This window comes from Dama dama, chromosome 21 (assembly GCF_033118175.1).
Source record: "Dama dama isolate Ldn47 chromosome 21, ASM3311817v1, whole genome shotgun sequence".
Taxonomy (NCBI): domain Eukaryota; kingdom Metazoa; phylum Chordata; class Mammalia; order Artiodactyla; family Cervidae; genus Dama; species Dama dama.
Window position 1 is genome coordinate 51,774,507 of NC_083701.1, and position 11,433 is coordinate 51,785,939.

Consider the following 11,433-nt stretch of genomic DNA (forward strand, 5'->3'; position numbering starts at 1 on the left):
CAAAATTTCAGACTTGTGAAGTCCAGGGAACAATAAAAGTTGCACTGTAGCTGGAGCATGAGATCTACACATGGGTGAATGTGAACTGAACTTTGCAAGAAATATCAAAGGCAGGTGGATATATCCCTGAATGTTTATCTAAGGGTTTGAGCATTATGCACTAAAGAGTAGTTGGCTATTTACAGACACCTGCAAAAATAACAAAGGCAGAGGCAACTGATAACAGAAAAGGTGTGATAAGATATATATATGTATTTGTTTTGTTTTATATATATATAAAACATCAGAATTTGCCCGTGTGTGTAAGAAAACACACAGGATTAAGGCATTGTTTATTTGTCAAATGTACAGGGACAAGATAAAAAATTGGGACTGAATCATAAGACAAATCTAGAAGAGGCTAAATGAAGTGAAAGTGTTAGTTGCTCAGTCGTGCCCGACTCTGTGATTGCATGGACTACAGCCCACCAGTCTCCTCTATCCATGGGATTTTGCAGGCAATGACACTGGAGTGGAAATGCTACCTCAGTTCAGTTCAGTCACCAGTTGTTTCCGACTCTTCACGACCCCATGGACCATAGCACACCAGGCCTCCCTGTCCATCACCAACTCCTGGAGTTGATTCAAGCTTAACTCCATTGAGTCAATGATGCCATCCTACCATCTCTTCCTCTGTCATCCCCTTCTTCTCCTGCCTTCAATCTTTCCCAGCATCAGGCTCTTTTCCAATGAGTCAGCTCTTCGCATCAGGTGGCGAAAGTATTGGAGTTTCAGCTTCAGCATCAGTCCTTACAATGAACACTCAGGACTGATCTCCTTTAGGAGGAACTGGTTGGATCTCCTTGCAGTCTAAGGAACTCTCAAGAGTCTTCAACACCACAGTTCAAAAGCATCTATTCTTCTGCTCTCAGCTTTCTTTATAGTCCAACTCTCACATCCACACATGACTGCTGGGAAAACCATAGCCTTGACGAGATGGACCTTTGTTGGTAAGGTAATGTCTCTGCTTTTTAATATGCTATGTAGGTTGGTCATAACTTTCCTTCCAAGGAGTAAGCGTCTTTTTATTTCATGGCTGCATCACCATCTAAGGTGATTTTGGAGCCCAGAAAAATAAAGTCAGCCACTGTTTCCACTGTTTCCCCATCTATTTGCCATAAGGTTATGGGACTGGATGCCATGATCTTAGTTTTCTGAATGTTGAGCTTTAAGGCAACTTTTTCACTCTCTCCTTTCACTTTCATCAAGAGGCTCTTTAGCTCTTCTTCACTTTCTGCCATAAGGGTGCTGTCATCTGCATATCTGAGATTATTGACATTTCTCCCTACAATCTTTGATTCCAACTTGTGCTTCACCCAGCCCAGCATTTCTCATGATGTACTCTGCATGTAAGTTAAATAAGCAGGGTGACAATATACAGCCTTGACTTACTCCTTTTCCTATTTGGAACCAGTCTGTTGTTCCATGTCCAGTTCTAACTGGACAGTTCCTTCCTGACCTGTTTCATAATGTCTACTCTTCTGTCCTAATTAATAAATTAAGTTCAAAGATGTTTACTGAGCACACTGCCTGTTGCATAAAATGAACTCAATAAGGATAGAAATGTTTAAATATTATAAGTATATAATAGTGAAGACAAGTACATTTACTCCATTCACAAAGTATTTTCTTGTTGTGCACAGTCTCCAAATGAAGGTATGCATCCCAGAAAAGGTATGTCATCCATCAGCATGTAAGAAGAATGCATTGGAACACTTATTTATATAGATATTACTTCTTTCTTCATAATTTATATTCCCCTGAGTGAGTTTTAAAATTAAATAATAATACAGTACATATATTTGTGAATACATATACAAAGAATGAGGTTGTATATTGAAGCTTAGTATGCCAATAAAAATTCACAGACAACTGGTTTCTCATTTCTCCCAAGTGCTAGAATTTACTCAGCTTTATTCTCAAGCCTGAAGTCAAGAGATAAATATAGGGACAATCAAAGAAGAACAACGTTTTTGCCCTGAAGTTTTCCTCCATGACTCAAACTATGCACATATTTGATGAAAGGAAAATATGTCCTAGCCCAGGAGTATGAAAGATAATTTATAACAATCTTTTAGAATTTTATAGCATAAGACATGTTCTCTTCTCCAGTATGTAAGTGAAAAAATATATAGCATGACTATTCTTAAGAAATATGATCCTTAAGAAATAAACTTTTAAAAGTATTGATTTATCTAGTATTTACTAAATTGGTTTTTAAAATGAGCAATAGTAAGCATATTTATATCCTTGCTAAAATTACGCATACAGCCTTTCCTAAGCAACATTTGAAATAATTATTGCATATTTGTCTGTATATTCATATATTTAATTTTTAAAACAAATGCAAATTCTTGTCTACTACTAAGTTAATAAGCAAGTTTAAAACATGAACAGAAACTACAAAAATATACCATATTTTAAATTTGAAAAATACTTAAATGACTATATTATCTAAGAAGAGTAATTTGAGAAAATCTTTTGAATAGGTTTTGACTCTCTTTAACATCTTCAACCAATAGCCTCTACAGCAAAATTTAGACACTTTCTGGATAACACTGGCCATGCTCATGGTTAACTATCCCTTCCAAATATGTCTTCATTCAGAACTACTAGACACAATTTCTTAACTCTCATTAAGACATCTTGCTGCCATGTAACCATTTATTCACTGACTACCATCTGACTTTGTAGATGATGGGTAATTAATGATTAACCCACCTAAAGGTACTTTCCCTTTATTTAGATGTGTTCATCTTTCCCCAAATGAATGTTTTCATTATACAAGTACCTAACAAGATCATTCTTCAACTTCAAAAAATTAGTGTGTGAAAATTTCACTCGTCTTTTAGAAAACTTGAATGAATCAATGCTCCTCAATTCAGAATCCTGAGAAAACTGTCTTTTGCACCAATTAATTTTTGCATTAAAGAGAATCAGGCACCCAGATGATACTTTTATTCACCTTTAACACAATAATGGGTCTACAAATTTAATGTTTTTATGTTACTACATTAGTTAAGTTACTTGAAAATTTTGCAAGAAAGTTTTAATAACCTTTATTGATTCTAAACTCCTGAATAGTTCCATGTCAATAAATTATGCTCTAAGAACAACTTTAAAATCTTAGAGATCCTTAACATATTTTATATAAACTAGCTATTTGGATCTCTAAGTTAAACATGGAAGAGTAAGAACATGAAATTGACTCAGAGCTGTATTGCCAATAAGGCTTAAAGAACAAAAAATAAATGGACAGTTAGTAGTTTAACTTGACATATCCTCTGTCCAAACTCTTAAAACTATGCTATGCATTCTAAATTGCAAGTTAAAATTTGCCATTATAAATAATATATTTTTGATGACTGTATTGTTTATTCCATAGAGTAAGTGCTAAATTGACCAATATTAAATTGTGTATTTTATTTGTGAATCTAGGGTACATAAAGATATTATAAACATATATATGGATGGGTGTATAGATACAGCTATTCAGTTCTAATACTCAAGATGTCAAATATCTGGCATTTGAAATGTCAGTTTTATTCACTAAATTGATATTTTAATTATCCTTTTTATATTTTTTGCATAGAAATTTATATAAGTAAGGAGTCTGAAATCTGTAAATATAGCCTTTTAATCTTATAAATGATTCAGCTTGTGTCTAAACAACTTGTCAAAGTACATGCAGTTATCAAGTATAAAAATAAATGTATAATTTTGATTATCTATCTTCTTAGTATTTCTTTTGCTTTTACTTAAAAACTATAACTAGTTAAAAAAAACTAGCTTACTTTTGAAAAAGGAACATATGTTGCAATTACTATTTAATAAACCTAAATGATCCTGAGCATTCCACCCAATTTGTGATTTCTCAATGAATTCTTATTACTCAACTACATATGAATGTGAATATTTATGGGTACTAGTGTATGACTCTCACTAAAATGTCTAACTTATGTAAGTTCATTTTATTTTCTAAGCTATAAAGGTATATAATGAACTAATAAAAATCAAACCTCTTTAGTATGATGTCTTTTTTGAAGGCAAATAAAGGAATTTATGCTTTTGTAATAAAAATTAAGAAATATATATTCTTGTAATAAAAATCTATTATTTTAGCATATTCTAACAATAACAATTAAGCAAACAACTGAAACTGCTGAATAAAGAAAATGAGAGAATGTTTTCTCCCTCTATGTTATACCTCAAGCCAACATTTTATCTACATAATATACAATTGTATTAGTAGTCACGTTATTCCCTATTATTTACTTTTCATCTAACTTTACTGTGTTCTACTAGAAATCAAATTAAACTAGCACTCACCACTGGTTTAATGACTGCCCCAGCAGTCATTTCTGGCAGGAAAGAGGGAAACCACAAATTGAAAAATTACTCATAGGCTACATTCTGGATCATAGCTTCCTTTAGCCCTAAAAGACTATAAAGGTTATGCATTCAAACCTTTCAGATTTGAATTCAAACCACTCAAACCTTAAAGATCATAGTGGCTAATGACTTTTTATGTAAAGTCTTTACTTTCTATGTAATGGAAGTTTTCTATAGCCCAAATTCTCCAGCTTTTCATTCAGAACTTTAACATGCCTTATGTGGCAGACGTATTTTCCAACTTGGCCAAACCACAGTGTCTCCCATCCAACACACTCTTCAACTCTGCAGTTCTCATCAAAATCTGGACTCAAATCTTTTCTTGTTGAATCTTGGCTGGTTTGATGACTGCTTCTAATAAAACAGAAAATGACATGATCTCACAGACTGGGTCAGAAAAGAGTGTAGAGCTACCACTTGACTCTCCTGGAAGTTTGGTTCTAGAACACTCCTTTTCATGATTTTTCCACTCATACTAATGCCATATGGTGAGAACCCCAAGTCACACAAAGAGGCCACCTGTAGATGCTCTGGTTGATAATCACAACTATTCCAAACCATCATCTCACCCAGCCCAGGCACTAAGTCAGTGAAGTTACCTGGGAAGTAAATTTTCCAGACCACATCATTCTATCTTCCAGCCATTCAGGTCTTCAAAGATAAGCGTTTGTGGAGAAGAGAGACACCTTCACCACTGAGTCTTTTCTGAGTTTCTGTCCAATAGAATATGAAGCACTATAAAATATTTGTGATTTAACACCACTAAATTTTGGGGTGACCATTATGTGGCAACTGGACTACTGTTCCAAAGACACATGTTGGATGTGAAAGTTAGAAAAGCACGCCAAGGCCTCAACCTCAAGGACACAAATGTTAATGAAATGGAAACCTGAAGCGGGGTCTTGGAGGATACAAGCAATCATTCTTTGGCATTCTACTTCTAACGAGAAATGGTTATTTGAAGATGACTGTATTTTTAAATTACAGTTATTTTTTATTTTCCCTGAAATACATTTAGGAAATCTGCATCTTGACTATATAATTCAACAATCCATAAATTTAAGAATTCAGCTATATTAAGCTAATATTGAAAGAGGGATTTTTAGTCATCAAGTTTCATTCACCAAGTGTTATTTGGGAACATATAAGAAAGGGAGTTAGGGGCAGTTATTTCCCTGATCAGGGATCAAACCTGGGCCATCAGCAGTGAAAGCAAGTTCTAACCACTGGAGCCACCAGGAAATTCCCCAGTTAGCCTGTTAATGTAGATCTGTAGACACATAGAAGGCTTCCAAAACAGCTGAGCTTATTGGGAAGCATGGTCTTCATAGAGCCTCATATTGAAATAACATTAATGATAAAAGCTATAAATTATTCTCTTTCCTTAGGCTTATCTTCACAGTAGATTATGTATATATGCATGTCATAAATAAACATATACTTTGAACCCTGCTTAGGACCTCATCCGAATATAATCAAGGTCTACAATTTTACCAGAGGCTCGGCAGGGAAAAGAGCTGCATCTAAGATCCCTCAGGCTGTTGGCAGAATTCATCTCCTTATGGTTTTAGGACCAAGATCCCATTTTCTTGCTGGTTGTTAGCCAGGAGTTGCCTCTGCCGGTCGTGTGCCACATGGTCATCTGTGACGCCCATTTCCCCTTGCCACATAACATAGCCTTATAAGAGAGTGATGTCACGTCACCTTCACCACGTTCTCATGGCTCAGAATCAAGTCCTGCCCAAACTCACCCTGAGAAGGAATCACACAAGATTGTGTCTAACTGGTGGGGTCACCCTGTGTGTGTGTGTGTGTGTGTGTGTGTGCTGAGTTGTGTCTGACTCTCTGTGACCCCCGGGACTGTAGCTGGACAGGCTCCTCTGTCCGTGGGATTCTCCAGGCAAGAGTACTGGAGTGGGTTGCCATTTCCTTCTCCTGGGGTCACCCTAAGGCTGTTCAAAAATGCCTTTGAATAATGTATTCAGTCACAGGGCAAATGTGATTAAACACAGAAGGATATAGTGCCTGCTTTGAAAAGCAGAGTTTATATCAAGAATTCGAAGAATTATTTACTTAGACAATGGATATTTAATTATTAACATTATCTAATATTTGAGTAGTCCTTGTGTGTCAGATATTATCCTAAGTCACAATACCCTGTGCTATTTGTTTTATTATCACTATTTTATATGTGAAGAAAATGAGGCAATAAGATCTTACCAAACTCACATAGTTAGTAAGTAGCAAATTGAGATTTGAAGGAAGGCAACTTTTCTACAACTCTTCACTATTTGTTTGATAATATCTCATGAAGATAATCTCCACTAATTCAGGCTGAATGGTTTATAGACTCTAAAACAACATCTAAAATATGGCACATATTTTGTATGTTTAATAAATACATTTTATTTTTCCTTTATGTATACACATGCTATAAAACCTATGATCAATACCTATATTTGATTAATAGGTTTCCCAGGTGGCTCTAGTGGTAAAGAATACGCCTGCCAATGCAGGAGACATGAGAGACATGGGTTCAATCCCTGGGTCAGGGAGATCCGTGGAGGAGGGCATAGCAACACACTCCAGTATTCTTGCTTGAAGAACCTCTTGGACAGGGGACCCTGGTGGGCTACAGTTCGTAAGGTCACAAAGAGTCAGACACTTCTGAAGCAATTTAGCATGCGTGCATGTTTGATTAATATGAAAATAAAATACCACTTCTATGGAAATTTAGGTTTCTGGACTGAACATAAGTCCATTTTACATGAAGCATTATCTCATAGGGAATGATGGAGAGAATCTAACATTATATTAAAACCCATCTTGTACAATTTGCCACAACCTGACCTTTATCCTTCTATTGACAGAATCAGTATTACAGACTACCTGTTTCCTACACAATGTCTGAAAATTAATTACAACATATTACTTGACCTTTTTTACTTTGTGCTTGTGTATACTACCTGCCTGTTCTGTTACAATCCTTGTTTCCTTTTAAACATCACATTTATCAGTTGTTATCTATGTACTCTATCCTAGGTTGTCTTTCCCCCATTAATAAAATTGCCTTTGATATATTGAGTTATTTCAGCTACTAGATTTATTGGCTAAGACTCAATCTCTCACCCTTCTCTCCCTCACCCTCTGCCCCTCCTTTTCTTCCTCCCTTCTCTCATCCTTCCATTTATTTCACCTCATTTCTAGCTTCTCCTTCTCCCTCTTCCTCTCCTGCTCTGGCTCCCAGTCTCCTATGCCTCTCAGTTTTCCACTGAGAGCTACACTTCACAAATAAATAATCAGTTGTAAAGAACTGTAGATGACATGTACAGTTAAAAATACATGCTACCACTAGGTGAAAATATATACATATAATATCAGTCATAATATTACCATAGACCTAAATTAACTCACTTGAATTCAAACTAAAGTTACTATAATAGTTGAATTCATGTTATTTTAGTTTGAGACTGGCAAGAAATTCAGTTTTTTGTTTTGCATTTTTTGCTTAGAATCACCTGACTTGTGAAACACAGTGGCAGAAACTCCTCCTTATGCACTGACTTCAGAAAAAACTGTTTCTTACCCTTTCTATCCAAAGACCCTTGCTGAATTGTGACATCAGGTCTTATTTTACTAATTTCACATTTTTCAGTTTTTTGGGTTTTTTTCCCCATATGTTGGGAGGAAGAAACCAAAATAATTTGATAGAGAATTTAACAAACATAAAATTAAGTGAGGATTCATGTCACATGCAACTTCCTGTGGGTCCCTGAGAAATTTCTGCACTTTCTATTTATGTTTACAATCTACATTCCAACTTGACATGTCTTAAGAATTGGATGAGTTTCCAACAAAGGCTAGATGAGGTGTGAGTCTTAACTAAGACAATGAAGAAATTCAGTGCCCCAGGATTTTAGGGGAAACAAATAGAAACATAGAGACATTCATGAAAACATGTGAGTTTATTATAATAGTTATATGTTATCACTTAGAAAAGTTACTTATAAATAAACCTTTTCACCTCTGTGTCAGCATCACATGGATTGACCCTATGTATTTTAACCTTATTCAAGCTTCTCAGGACTGCAATAGGTAAAGCACTCTTCCACACATCTGAAACAGGTTTTACATTTGCAAGTTCCTTAATGCTATAGCACTCCCAATGAACAACTTTTCAATTACCATAAAAACCATTTCTAAATTCTGATCCTTAAAAAAAATTTTTTTTTTCTGTAAATATACTTTATTATTACTACTACCTTCTTGGGTCTAAATTGTTTGGAAATTTTATTTCTTTGTCGATATCCTTGATTATTCTCTTTAATAAGCCCATCTAATTGAAGATAACTGTACATTTTATTGCACTGTAGGTGGATTAAGAATGGATTGTGTATGTGTATTAGCCACTCAGTCGTGTCTGACTCTGTGACCCCATGTTCTATAGCCTGCTAGGCTCCTCTGTGAATGGAATTCTCCAGACAAGAATACTGGAATGGGTTGCCATTCCATTTCCAGGAGATCTTCCCAACCCAGCGATTGAACCCAGGTCTCCTGCATTGCAGGCAGATTCTTAACCATCTGAGCATCCAGAGAAGCCCTAAGAACAGATTAGGTACTTTTAACAGATTAGGTACTTTTATTTTTCTGATAAATCAATATATTTAAGATCTATCAAGTTTTAGCTTTAATGTGTACATTTGAAGTGAGAAAAAGTTTAACATTTGGGGAAAGTAGGACACAATGAATTTTGACTGAGGGAGCAAATAAATGGAGAGAAGAAAGAATAAATGAACAGTGAAAAGTGTTTATTTTTATTAAAAATGACAGAAAACTTAATTGAAATAAAGTAGCATATATTATGCATTTATTCACTTATACAACAGATGTCCAGAGTGTATTCTGTAATGAATGAAACACACACACACACACACACATATATATATCTAGTTGTAGAGTTAGACTATAAACACATAATTTAAATTATACAGATTCTATTTATGACATTCTTGAAAAGGCAACACTATGTGATGGAAAAAAGATGAGAAGATGAGTGGTTAAAATTTAGGGTTGATGTGATGTGATATTGGTTATATGTGGCTCTGCACACACTAAAATTCATGGAAATGCATATCCTAAATTGAAGTTGATTTTACTGAATATTAAAATAAAACCTAACTCTGCCGCATCTACTGAAGACCATTCTCAGCAATCAGACTGTCGACATCCCAGAAAATGTCGACATTACCTTGAAGGGAAGGACAGTTATTGTGAAGGGCCCCAGAGGCACCCTGAGGAGGGACTTCAATCACATCAACGTAGAACTCAGTCTCCTTGGAAAGAAAAAGAAGAGGCTCTGTGTTGACAAATGGTGGGGAAACAGAAAGGAACTGGCCACTGTTCACACAATCTGTAGCCACGTACAGAACGTGATCAAGGGTGTTACACTGGGCTTCCGTTACAAGATGAGGTCGGTGTATGCCCACTTCCCCATCAACGTTGTTATTCAGGAGAATGGTTCTCTTGTGGAAATCCGAAATTTTTTGGGTGAAAAATACATACAGAGGGTTTGAATGAGGCCAGGGGTTGCCTGTTCAGTATCTCAAGCCCAGAAAGATGAGTTGATTCTTGAAGGAAATGACATTGAACTTGTGTCAAATTCAGCTGCTTTGATTCAGCAAGCCACCACAGTTAAAAACAAGGATATCAGAAAATTTTTGGATGGTATCTATGTTTCTGAAAAAGGAACAGTTCAGCAGGCTGATGAATAAGATCTCAGTGATCCTGCTGCAGAAACAAGATAGCAGATGGTTCTGTGGACTCAGTTGTGATATTTTAAAGAGACAATAAAAATTCTTGATTTGAAAAAATAAATAAATAAATAAATAAAATAAAACCTAAAGATATAGACTATTCAATAAGTAGACTGGTTAAAATATAATACAGTGATGGTATCAAGTTTTAGTAATGATGTGCAACAATTGAACAATTCATTTACTGCTGGTAGAAACTAGATTTGTACAACAACTTTAGAAAACTCTCTGGCATATCTACTACATATACATACCTTATAACCCCAAAATTCATGTCCCATAAATATACCCAACAAAAAATGCAGACATAAAACTCTAAAAACTGTGCAATGTATATCTAAGTAGTATTCATAATGAATTTGTATGTGTGTAATATTTTCAAGGACAAAAAGAACCTGAAGGTAATTTTTTAATGAGCTAATAATTTAAATTTAAAACATTAATTTCTGAAATCTTTTCAAAGTAATTTTCATACTTAAAAGCATATAATGTAAAACAAGTTTATAATTGTTAGAATTCAAGATTTTAAGCATGAAAGAAATTAAAATGTAAGTAAAATACAGTCTTCCTAAATTAAAATTGGAAATAAGAGTGACAGTTTCAGATGCATTAAATTATATATATATAATATATAAATAAATAAATATATAATTATATATATATATATATGTATGTATGTATAACTATCTCTGAGCTCTACTATTGAAATATGGAAACCATGACTAGTACCAGTATCACCTTTACTTACTATACTATATTCTCTGAACCCTGTTTTCCTCTAAGGGTATCAGGGCTAATTTAATGTCTGAGGTAGCTGTACTCAATTCCTTGGTCAGGAAGATCCCCTGCAGAATATCATGGCAACCCACTCCAATATTATTCCTGGAGAATTCCATGGACAGAGGACCCTGGAGGGCTATAGTCCACAGGGTTGCAAACAGTAGGACAAAACTGAAGCTTCTAAGACGCACGGTACCTAGCTCTACTAGTAAAATGAAGCAAGATCCTGTTACACAAGACAGAAATGAACCCAGAAAGGCATGACACAAATGTTAAATGCCATTTATTTATTATTTGTTCCCTGGTAGCTCAGATGTTTAAGAATCTGCCTGCAATGCAGGAGACCCCACTTTGATCCCTGGGTCTGGAAGATCCCCTGGAGAAAGAAATGGCAACCCACTCCAGTATT

The 11,433-nt window shown here is 35.1% G+C and overlaps 1 pseudogene; it reads left to right on the plus strand.

Moving 5' to 3' along the window:
• The first annotated feature begins 1,689 nt into the window (after positions 1 to 1,689).
• LOC133042213 (large ribosomal subunit protein uL6-like) lies at positions 1,690 to 10,284 on the plus strand (annotated as a pseudogene).
• The last annotated feature ends 1,149 nt before the right edge of the window (positions 10,285 to 11,433 follow it).